The sequence below is a fragment of the Haematobia irritans genome, chromosome 4 (genome assembly GCF_050003625.1).
Source record: "Haematobia irritans isolate KBUSLIRL chromosome 4, ASM5000362v1, whole genome shotgun sequence".
Taxonomy (NCBI): Eukaryota; Metazoa; Arthropoda; class Insecta; order Diptera; family Muscidae; genus Haematobia; species Haematobia irritans.
The window spans coordinates 151,799,083-151,811,015 of NC_134400.1; the positions used below are offsets into that span (position 1 = coordinate 151,799,083).

The 11,933-nt window shown below is 33.3% G+C and overlaps 1 protein-coding gene across 2 annotated transcripts in view; it reads right to left on the reverse strand.

Moving 5' to 3' along the window:
- Positions 1-1,971, reverse strand: part of lqf (epsin homolog lqf) — a 49,166-nt gene extending 47,195 nt beyond the window's left edge. For both annotated transcript variants that reach the window (XM_075307745.1, XM_075307742.1), the window contains exon 1: positions 777-1,971. The gene's annotated coding sequence lies outside the window, so the exon portion shown is untranslated. The remainder of the gene's footprint in view (positions 1-776) is intronic.
- Positions 1,972-11,933: the final 9,962 nt, after the last annotated feature.

Sequence of the window (11,933 nt, forward strand, 5' to 3'; positions counted from 1 at the left end):
AGCTTTAGGCTATTTCTAATTTATTCAAATATCTAAATGTATTCCACATCAAAGCAGGTTTCCCTTTGACCGGCATCCCGGGAAATTCGAAAATAATTCCCGATTTCCCGGGAAAAAGAAAACCCTAGTCACAAATCAGGAAGACAACATGTATTCCCGCCGTCACCTCATTCTATAGGCTTGCATATTAGAATACAAGAATGGAATTAGGAAAAAAAAACTTTTCAATTTCTCCGTAATTGCTAACTAACGAAAATAGGCAATCAAAAGAGAATCTGCTTATTATTCAAAGGCAAGATGAATTGGAATTTGCCGATGAAGAGGGGTACGGTATACAAGTGCTGAGAATATGAACTTGTTTCCGGTTATAAAAATTTATAAACAAAATAAAGAGAAGATTGAGAAGAGAAATATTCAGTGTAAAAGGGGCTGGGGTGTATGGGAGACGGAAAACGGCAAGGAGATGAAAACTATAAAGAAATATACAAAGCACAATGAAAACAAACAAACCCCATCCACCCAAAACAAAAGATACTCAAGGGGATGGTGGGTGTTTTTTTTTTTCTTGATTGGAGAAATGAAGGCACAATAATAAACCATATAACTATTGAGAAGCACTGTAACTGAAGATTGAGCAACAAACACAAAACCACATACACATACATACTCACTACACTATAGCAATAATCTTAAACAAAAATACATGTAAACCAAAAATATTAATTAACAAGATTATATTTGTTCGTATCTGTTTACAATATAACAATGGAACTCACCTGTAAGTCTGTATAATTAAATATAAAGATATTGATTTTTTCGTCGCTGTAATGTTTTTGAATGTTTCTGGTTGATTTACTGGCTGGCTGATGAACTCAATAAACCAAACTCAACTGGGAATGTGCAACAATGGTGGGGAGGAAACAACAACAAGAAGAGCAAGAATATATATTTGGACGAACAACGACCAAACAAAAACAACAATAATGGTGACAGTGACGGGGACGAGGAACGTCACGAGACAAAAAATAACCAAGCGACTCTTTGAAGTGTTTGGACTCCGCTAATCCCCTTTAAACTGCTGTTGGATGGTCTGGTATTGTTGAGCCGGGGCAACGGAGGTAGAGCGGCAGTGGTTGTACACAAATTTTGTTATTGGTAATTGATGGCAGACTTAGTCAGCAAGCAAATCTGACCAACAAACTTCGTCGTCGAGTATTTGACTATTTGGGAATGGTGAAAATGAAATGTAGTACATGTGGTACAGGTAAAAAAAAACACAGACAGGCCTTTTCCAGCCTACACACAATAATCCAAATAACGAATAAAAGTAACGATGTTTGCCACAATTGTTTAAATTAAAAGCACAAATTATATTTAACTTTCTTCTGCGTCCGACCAAACGAGTACTACGCTTCTTTCTTCTTCGATAGCGATTACTATGACTGCTTTTGGCTTTCTTTCTCCTTGTTTTTACGTTGGTTGTGTGTACGTGTAGTTGCCCCACTCGTAATGTGCAGCAATAAACTTTTTTCTTCTTTTGCTTTATGCTTTGATGACACAGCAGCAATGAATGAATGACGTATTTTGCACAATACAACCAGATTTCTTTTTGTTAAACAATTTTAATAATATTTTTACTTTCGAAATATCCAAAAAATATATACGAAGTTTTACCGATTTGCTGTATTTAATATATTAGGCCAATTTTGTATCAGTGTATATGATGAGTTTGAGGGCTCTTTTAATTTTTTTTTTTTTGTTTTTACAATTTTTGCTTTATGAAAACCAAGTTTTTAACAATGAGTTTATTTTAAATCACATATAATTAATTTTTTTGATCGAATTAATATAAATTTTAACTTAAATATATCCAAAATTGCACTTTTATCCGCTAAATTGTTGTTTTTTCTTAATTAATCAAATGGTATAAAACTTTGCTCCGTTGTATCGTTGTGTGTATGTGTGCAGACTACAGAGTCGAACATCAATTGAAGTTATGTCAAATACATGGCTGTTCAGCCATGGTCAAATATTGAGAACGGCGGTAATATAATGGATTCATAATGACGCCGTTATTAGGCATGGCATATAAAATAAATAGCATTGGAAAAATATTTATATTCAAGACGCTTTCAAGCATTTTTCAATGGATTACCCGCTAATCACTTTGTCTTAAATGAGTTTTAACTATTAATCCAAAGTATTTTTGAGAAATTATGTGCGACCAGCAAACATTTGGTTTGCAGTTATGAGATATATTAAGACTTTTGAGTAAATACAAGACATATTCTTAATATACTGTTTTCATTGTGTTACGATAGCCCTTAGTTTAAAATTTGTATTTATGTCAGCAAAACTAATACATGTTGAAGGGTAATCGAGTTTATAATAGGGCAGACATATTGTATTTCAGTATGCAGTGGGTGTAAATACATATTGTTCCACTTTATCAATATCTACTTTCAAGACGCCGAATAGAAAAGGGTTTTATGGGTTCATCTCCCCTTACTAAATACCATGCAATATTTCTTCAAACTATGATTATATATCGTTGAATTAAATATTCCGGTTTCTTTCCATCTACACGAATTAATTGTTTCTCTTTTTGAGGTACCTTACCCCTGCCAACATTTTTTGAATTTGACGGCGCTTCTGAGAATCCCCACCACCAAGGCCGTATTCAGGGGGGGGGGGGATGAGGGGGATCAAACCCCCCCCCGAAATGAATGAATATTTTTAAATAAATAAACATATATTTTTAGCTGCATAGAAAAATCTTATCGAAGATGTTGAAGAAAAGCTGGAGGTTTTATTTTGAAAAACGCTTACCTATAAAACTTGCACAAATCATAGAATACTAGTTGAAAAGCCAGTCAAACGACGGTCGAAAAAAAAAACAAATTATTTTTGTTCTCGAACCACAAATTTACTGCCTGTTCGTGGAATTTTCGTTCGCCTCCAGACGAACGATTCGCCAAAAATCACATATTGATATCTTGAAAACCAGGGTCTGTTGAATCCCAATTGCTTCGGTGTTAGATAGTAAATCATAAATAATGAGTTCAGGACAAAATTCAGACTTTTCTAGAAAATATATCTAAAGTTATTTTAGTATCAATCTAGACGAACGATTCGTCTCGAGTCGATTTTGTGTTTCATAAACAGGCAATTAATTTTTGGAAAATGTATTTCTGCTTTTTATGTGTGTTGTTGTTCTTTTTGTGAACACGACTCGCTTTGTTTGACCATAGCAACAACAACGAAACAGCCAAACACACATGTGTAAATGAAATGGCGCAAAACCTGCGAAAAGAACCTGCCTAATTCAGCGATGGAAGCAATAAAGAGATTTTTCCAAACGTGCATATTCTTTTAAAAATTTTGGTCACTTTGCTAGTTACTCAGGGATGGAAAATACAATTTTTAAGAAAGTACAAAAAAGGTATTTTTTGAGCGGAAAGGTACTTTTTACTAAATTTCAACAAAAATTTCACTGGAAGATTATTGTCAAGAGACTGAATTTTAAAGAAAATAAAATTTTGACAAAATTTTCTATAGAAATAAAATTTTGCAAAAATTTCCTATAGAAATAAAATTTTTACAAAATTTTCAATTGAAATAAAATTTTGACAAAATTTTCTATAAAAATAAAATTTTGCAAAAATTCTATATAGAAATAAAATGTTGACAACTATTTCTACCGAAATAAAAAATCGATAATATAGAATCGAATTCTTTTTTCGACTAAAACTTTCTTGAAGTTCAATAAAATCCTGTTTTTGACTATGTATTTTACAAAATCGAGATTTTCTTCCCACATGAACATGTCTGTTTTGCCATATTTGTAAAAGACTATTAGCAAATAAGGTTGATAAAGACTTTCTCAAAATATTAAAATATTTTGTCAAAGCTATTGTACCATAAATCTGATATCGACTCAAAAATGTCTACACAAAAGGTACTAAATCATTCCCGGGGGTACTACGATACTGACCGGGGTGAAAAAGGTTTGAAAAAAGTACTATAGTACTGCATTTTCCATCCCTGCAGTTACTACGTGCTCATCCGAACATTCATTTTCAACAATGAAGAGATTAAAGACGTATCTTAGAAATTCGACTAGCGAGAGTAGACCCAACGGATTGGCATTAATGTCGGTTCATCGCCGAATAAATGTGCCGACTGAAGAAGTCATTGATTTATTTGCTGCCCAAAAAGTCCGTCGGCTCAATTTAATATTATAACAAGTATATACAGCACTAAGTTCGGCCGGGCCGAATCTTAAATACCCACCACCATGAACCAAATATTAGGGTTTCCTTTGAAATTTCAGGAGGGCTTGAGGACTTGAGGATATTCCCGAAGATAAATTTAAAGATTTCACCTATGAGGACTATATCAGATTCTGGATTTATAAGAACCATTTTTGTTTGAGTTTTAGAGGAATCATTAACATCTCTTGTAAGTGTGCAAGAAAATTATAAAATAAAGTCTTGATTTGAAATCTTAAATCTGTAGAAGTAAAATCTGGAAATTTTACATTGAGTTTCAAGCAATTTTCATGATCAGTGCGCCTTCTACACCCTCAAGAAGTGAAGTCGGTCTATATGGAAGCATTACCAAATGGATCGATAAAAACTTCATTCGATACACGTTTTTGTGAGCCTAAAATACCAGAATATTTACAATTTCAGGCAAATCAGATAAAAACTACGGTTTCTAGAAACCTAAGGAGTTAAATCGGGAGATCGTTCTTATGGGGGCTATACTAAAATATGGACCGATACTCACCGTTTTCGGCACACCTCTTTATGGCCCTAAAATACCTCTAGATTTCCAATTTCAGACAAATTGGATAAAAACTACGGTTTCTATAAGCCCAAGACCCCAAATCGGGAGGTCGTTTTATATGGGGACCATACCAAAACATGGACCGATACTCACAATTTTTGGCACACGTATTTGTGGTCCTACAATACCTCTAGATTTCCAATTTCAGGTAAATTGAATAAAAACTGCGGTTTCTATAATCCCAAGAAGTAAAATCGGGAGATCGGTCTATATTGGGGCTATACCAAAATATGAAAGATACTCACAATTTTTGGCACACGTATTTTTGGTCCTACAATACCTCTAGATTTCCAATTTCAGGTAAATTGAATAAAAACTGCGGTTTCTATAAGCCCAAGAAATAAAATCGGGAGATCGGTCTATGTGGGGGCTATACCAAAACATGGACCGATAATCACCATTTTTGGCACACCTCTTTATGGTCATAAAATACCTTTAGGTTTCAAATTTCAGGCAAATTGGATAAAAACTACGATTTCTATAAGCCCAAGACCCCAAATCGGGAGGTCGGTTTATATGGGGACTATATCAAAACCTGGACCGATAAGCCCATCTTCGAACTTGACCTGCCTGCAGACAAAAGACGAGTTTGTGCAAAATTTCAGTACGATCGCTTCATTATTGAAGACTGTAGCGTGACTACAACAGACAGACAGACAGACAGACGGACATCGTTATATCGTCTTAGAATTTCTCCCTGATCAAGAATATATATATACATTATATAGTCGGAAATCGATATTTCGATGTGTTACAAACGGAATGGCAAACTTATTATACCCCCGTCACCATTCTATGGTGGTGGGTATAAAAATATTGTATATTGTATGCATAAATAAAATTTTCTACACATGAGATTATATGAATATTTTTTTTAAAGTTGAACCCCCCCCCGAATTAAAATCCTGGCTACGGCCTTGCCCACTACGTCGAAAACAGTCGTATACGATACCCAAAACTCCTCGCAAAAGTGCCGTCATTAAGAAGTTGTACCATGACAAGTTACTACAAAAAAGTGTCGCATGAGTGCAATTATTAGGTGCCTTTTTAGATAAATTTAGAACGACGGCAATAAAAGCCCGTTCAAATTGTCAGAAAAAGTGAATTTTAAGATAATTGTAAAAGAATCACGATTGTTTTGATGTTTATTAGTTTGATTAAACTTTTATAAATTCTTATAAATATAACATTTATACAACTATCGAATCACATTTAACATAATTTTTTTTCATTAATAAAAGAATGATATTGAGTTACAAGTAATAAGTTATATGTTGCAGCATCTATCAGACAGTGGTTATTCTCGATGGAGGCAGCGTGTCTGGAAATATATCTGAAAAACTATCACTTTACCCCCATTTGGAAAGTCACAAAATTGTTCACCAATGTACCTTTCACAAGTCTAAGCGTAATAAATATGTTTTCAGCACTTCAATTTCGTTTTTATTTAAATAAATTACAATAAGCTATTTGCGCTTAGTGTTTCACAAAATGGCTCTTGTAACAATAGTGATGGCAAAAAACTTTCGTGTATATTTCATACTTTTTAATTCCTCCTTCCCCATCACAGTTGGCGATTCTTGTAGTGTCACTTACGAGTAGCGATGAGGATGAAAATGGAACTTTGAAATGCTGGCAGGGACATTGTAGCTTTCACCCCTTAAGCCTAGTACTAAGATCACGTTTTCGCACGAAAAACTGTTATACTCCATATAAAAAAACGTTAGCGTGGAATAAATGCGAAATCTTTGTTTTGAGCATTTTCAGACACATATTTATACAACTCTGGATTTTTCGCACGAAAAAATAGGCAGGCATATTATTTCGCATAAATAAGTTAACATTCCTGGGATTGAGACCCTATTTACGGAGATATATGAAGATATTCGTTTTTCGCAGAAACGAACTTAGTACTAAGCATTAAGGCCGGTACTCAGTTCGGTTTTCGCGTTGAAACTCCATACAAAACCAACAAATGCGAAAAACTAGCGAATTTTTTTTTCCATTTGTGATACTTTGTTTTTTTTTTCGATTTGAAAGACTGACGTAAATCGATCAGTCAGTATTTTCATAACATGGCGCCATTTGCAATGTAAATTAAGAAATAAGATTTTTGTGCATTTATAATAAAAAAGTGGATCGGATTATTATTTAAAAATGTAATCTGATCGATTGATAAAACAAAGTATGTTATAACATGGAGTTGTGTTTCCGTAATAAACTAGCAACCAACATCTACACTGGTAGAAAGGCGGTATGTGGCCATTACCGTTTGGTATTAACAAATTGATTCACGTTACCTTTTAATTTTGATACCACTTTATATCAAATCATTTACATGCGGTATTACTATGGTATTAACTATCGCATCGCCATAATGATATGTAGCCGTTGCGACCAATTATAATTGATCGCTTTGGTATTTTATTTTTTTCATGTGGCTTGTAAATAACAATATTTTAGGATACAGATTGGGGTAACATATATATAGGTCTGGGAGATAAACCGCAGTTGCATATTTAAGAAAATTAAGGGGTACATGTCTATGGGTGCTTTGTGTCAATCTGACAATAACTCATAGTCAATGTTGCCATGGAAAATGTTCGGTTTACCCTACAAGGACAAAAAAAGATCCCTACACGCTCACAAAAAATCGCTTCTGTAACATATACTCCCAAACATATTTTGCTTCAAGCATATATATTTTTGGGTATTGCCCAAACATTTATATGTTTGATCTCTTCCAATATATAATATGTTTGAAAGCATATTGGTCTAAACAATATATGTTTGGGTAGTCTAAGTTCCAAACATTTTGTATTTTTGCATCCAAATTCAATAATGTTGTCTTCCAAAAAACAATATGTTATTATGTGAACATATAATATGTTTGGAAGCATTTTGCACCCAAAAATATTATATGCTTAAAAAAAATTCTCCCAAGCAATATTGTGCTCAAAATTTTATTTATTTATTTATTTATATATTTACAATCATAATGAATTATGAAAATAAACAGGTAATATAGGTGCTAACAACATAGGTTTTCGACCTGAATGCTCAAAATTTTGTTTCTGCCCAATTGTATATTCCCCCACATCTTTCTCACTTCCACGAGATTTTTTAGTTCTTAGCACCTCTTTCTGTAATAAAGGGTGATTCTTTTGAGGTTAGGATTTTCATGCATTAGTATTTAACAGATCACGTGGGATTTCAGACATGGTGTCAAAGAGAAAGATGCTCAGTATGCTTTGACATTTCATCATGAATAGACTTACTAACGAGCAACGCTTGCAAATCATTGAATTTTATTACCAAAATCAGTGGCAGAAAATCCGCTTTTTTATCGACAAATTTTGTTCAGCGATGAGGCTCATTTCTGGTTGAATGGCTACGTAAATAAGCAAAATTGCCGCATTTGGAGTGAAGAGCAACCAGAAGCCGTTCAAGAACTGCCCATGCATCCCGAAAAATGCACTGTTTGGTGTGGTTTGTACGCTGGTGGAATCATTGGACCGTATTTTTTCAAAGATGCTGTTGGACGCAACGTTACGGTGAATGGCGATCGCTATCGTTCGATGCTAACAAACTTTTTGTTGCCAAAAATGGAAGAACTGAACTTGGTTGACATGTGGTTTCAACAAGATGGCGCTACATGCCACACAGCTCGCGATTCTATGGCCATTTTGAGGGAAAACTTCGGAGAACAATTCATCTCAAGAAATGGACCGGTAAGTTGGCCACCAAGATCATGCGATTTGACGCCTTTAGACTATTTTTGTGGGGCTACGTCAAGTCTAAAGTCTACAGAAATAAGCCAGCAACTATTCCAGCTTTGGAAGACAACATTTCCGAAGAAATTCGGGCTATTCCGGCCGAAATGCTCGAAAAAGTTGCCCAAAATTGGACTTTCCGAATGGACCACCTAAGACGCAGCCGCGGTCAACATTTAAATGAAATTATCTTCAAAAAGTAAATGTCATGGACCAATCTAACGTTTCAAATAAAGAACCGATGAGATTTTGCAAATTTTATGCGTTTTTTTTTTTTAAAAAGTTATCAAGCTCTTAACAAATCACGCTTTACAAACATTGTAGAAGAAATTATTCAATTGTATGATTTTTTTTTTATTTTAATTTTACGTTTTGCCGGACGGGGATTCGAACAGCGGACCACACAGTTTGTAAGGATCAAAGAAGTAGCTGATCAATTGCCCAAGGAAAAATAAAATGTTAATTTTGTAATAACAAGCAACAACCACCAACTTAATTCAATATCGCTCCCTGTTAAATAGCGCTCCAAGCTACTAAACACATATATGTTTATAGGCTATTTCTAAATTAATATATGTTTGCATCCAAGCATATTATATTTACAAACATTTTATGTCCCAAACATAATATGTTCTAACATATTAACATATATGTCCCAAACATGTTATGCTAGTTTATGAACATTATATGCTTGCACTCAAAAATATTGTGTTTAAAAATTTGTGTTCCAAACATATAATGTTTATAGCCAAACATATGAAAAACAGGCTTTTTCATCCGTGTACTTTCCCATACATTCCCAAACAATTTCCCTACTATATTATTCGTTAAATTTTAAAAAAATTACAAAACAAAAATGGTTCTAAGTACTTTATTATCTTAAAACATGAATATGCAACGTATATAACTTAGAATATAAATTTGTATTACCACCACGGTTGCCACAGTTGGTAGAATTCTACCCAAATTAGTAATCTTTTTGTTAAATCTCTATAAAAATAAAATTTTTGGAAAAAGTTTCTATAAACAAATTTTTGTGAGAAATTTTTCTATAGAAATAAAATTTTGACAAAAAATTCTATAGAAATAAAATTTTGAGAAAACATTTCACAGAAATAAAATTTTGAGAACATTTTTTATAGAAATAATATTTTGAAAAATATTTCTATAGAATTCAATTTTGACAAAATGTTTTATAGAAATAAAATGTTGACAAAATTCTCTACAGGAATAAAGTTTACCACACATTGTTAAAGATCAAGCCTTGCCGGCTTCTAATTTCCTCCTCTAGAGCCACCAAAATGTATAAATTATTACAAATTGTGTTGAGTGAAAATGTCCTATCAAGCCTTGCCGGCTTCTAATTTCCTCCTCTACACCCAAAGAAATTTGTTAGTAGGGACAGCAGAAAAGTCTGCTAAAACAGCAGAAAGTCTGCTGAAAAAGGTACAGCAGTCACTGTTTGCTGAAATAGCAAACATTTCCTGCTATTTTTACAGTTCAATTACACTAAAACATGTTTTATTTTGGCTAAAAGAAATAAAAATGTCAACTTAGGAGCTATCCTAACATAATTAAAACAATATTTTATGAATATCTATAGTATGTGACCAAAAATCTGAATATTTATCGAATTGAGGCATAACAGCAAACAAAATGTTTGCTGATCGTATTTAGGAGCTTGTAAGTATATTACGGTGCAAAAATATACCAAAAACTACTTTTGGTTCTTAAATATGCTTTGGGGAAAAATTTATAACCTAAAAATTTTATAAATTGTTGTTCATTTGTCCCTGAAGTACAAAAATATAACAGCAGACATCGACTGCTGTTTTTAGCAGACTTTTTTCTATGAGTGTAGAGCCACCAAAATGTAAAAATTATTACAAATTGTGTTGAGTGAAAATGTCCTACATTGTGGTCCTACGTCCCTACTAGACGCTAAATATTAGAAAAACCCTACATATAGGGAATTTCCCCTACTTCTACCAACACTGGCTGTGTTGATATTGCACCTACGGAGTTAGTATGCCACTAATATTGAGTCCATTATTAAACAAGTAAGTAAAGTAGAAAGTCGGGCGGGGCCGACTATATCATACTCTAAACCACCATTATAGAATTAGTAATCATAAGCATTTGTGGGGTAACATATAGGTCTGGGAGATAAACCGCAGTTGCATATTTACATGTCTATGGGAGCTTTGTGTCAATCTGACTATAGCTCATAGTCAATGTTGCCAGTGAAAATGTTCGGTTTACCCTACAAGGACAAAAACAAATTTACAAAACAAAAATGGTTCTAAGTACTTTATTATCTTAAAACATGAGTATGCAACGTATATAACTTAGAATATAAATTTGTATTACCACCACGGTTGCCACAGTTGGTAGAATTCTACCCAAATTGGAAACCTTTTTTGTTAAATCTCTATAAAAATAAAATTTTGGAAAAAGTTTCTATAAACAAATTTTTGTGAGAAATTTTTCTATAGAAATAAAATTTTGACAATAAATTCTATACAAATAAAATTTTGAGAAAAAATTCCACAGAAATAAAATTTTGAGAACATTTTTTATAGAAATAATATTTTGAAAAATATTTCTATAGAATTCAATTTTGACAAAATGTTCTATAGAAATAAAATGTTGACAAAATTCTCTACAGGAATAAAGTTTACCACACATTGTTAAAGATCAAGCCTTGCCGGCTTCTAATTTCCTCCTCTAGAGCCACCAAAATGTATAAATTATTACAAATTGTGTTGAGTGAAAATGTCCTACATTGTGGCCCTACGTCCCTACAAGACGCTAAGTATTAGAAAAACCCTACATATAGGGAATTTCCTCTACTTCTAGCAACACTGGCTGTGCTGATATTGCGCCTACGGAGTTAGTATGCCACTAATATTGAGCCCATTATTAAAAAAGAGAAAATAGTTAAATTAGTGTGGGTAATAAATCCAAATTTGTAAAAATCGAGCATTATTCTTATGTAAGAGCTAAGGGTACGTATAAGTACGATCGGCTAGTACATCAAAATTTGAAATTTGAGTAACATTGGTAAATAAATAAGAGTACTATGGCCAAATTTGGGAAAATCGAGCGATGCATATATATGGAAGCTATATCTAAATCTGAACAAATGTGCATAATATTTTGCGGGTTTGATTAATACCACAAAAGGTTACCTTGTGCAAGATTTGAGTAAGATCAGTTAAGAAATGAGGCCTGTATGGTCAAACATAATGTTATTAGGGGCGAATTTTTCAAAATCGGGTGATACATATATGGGTGCTATATCTACAT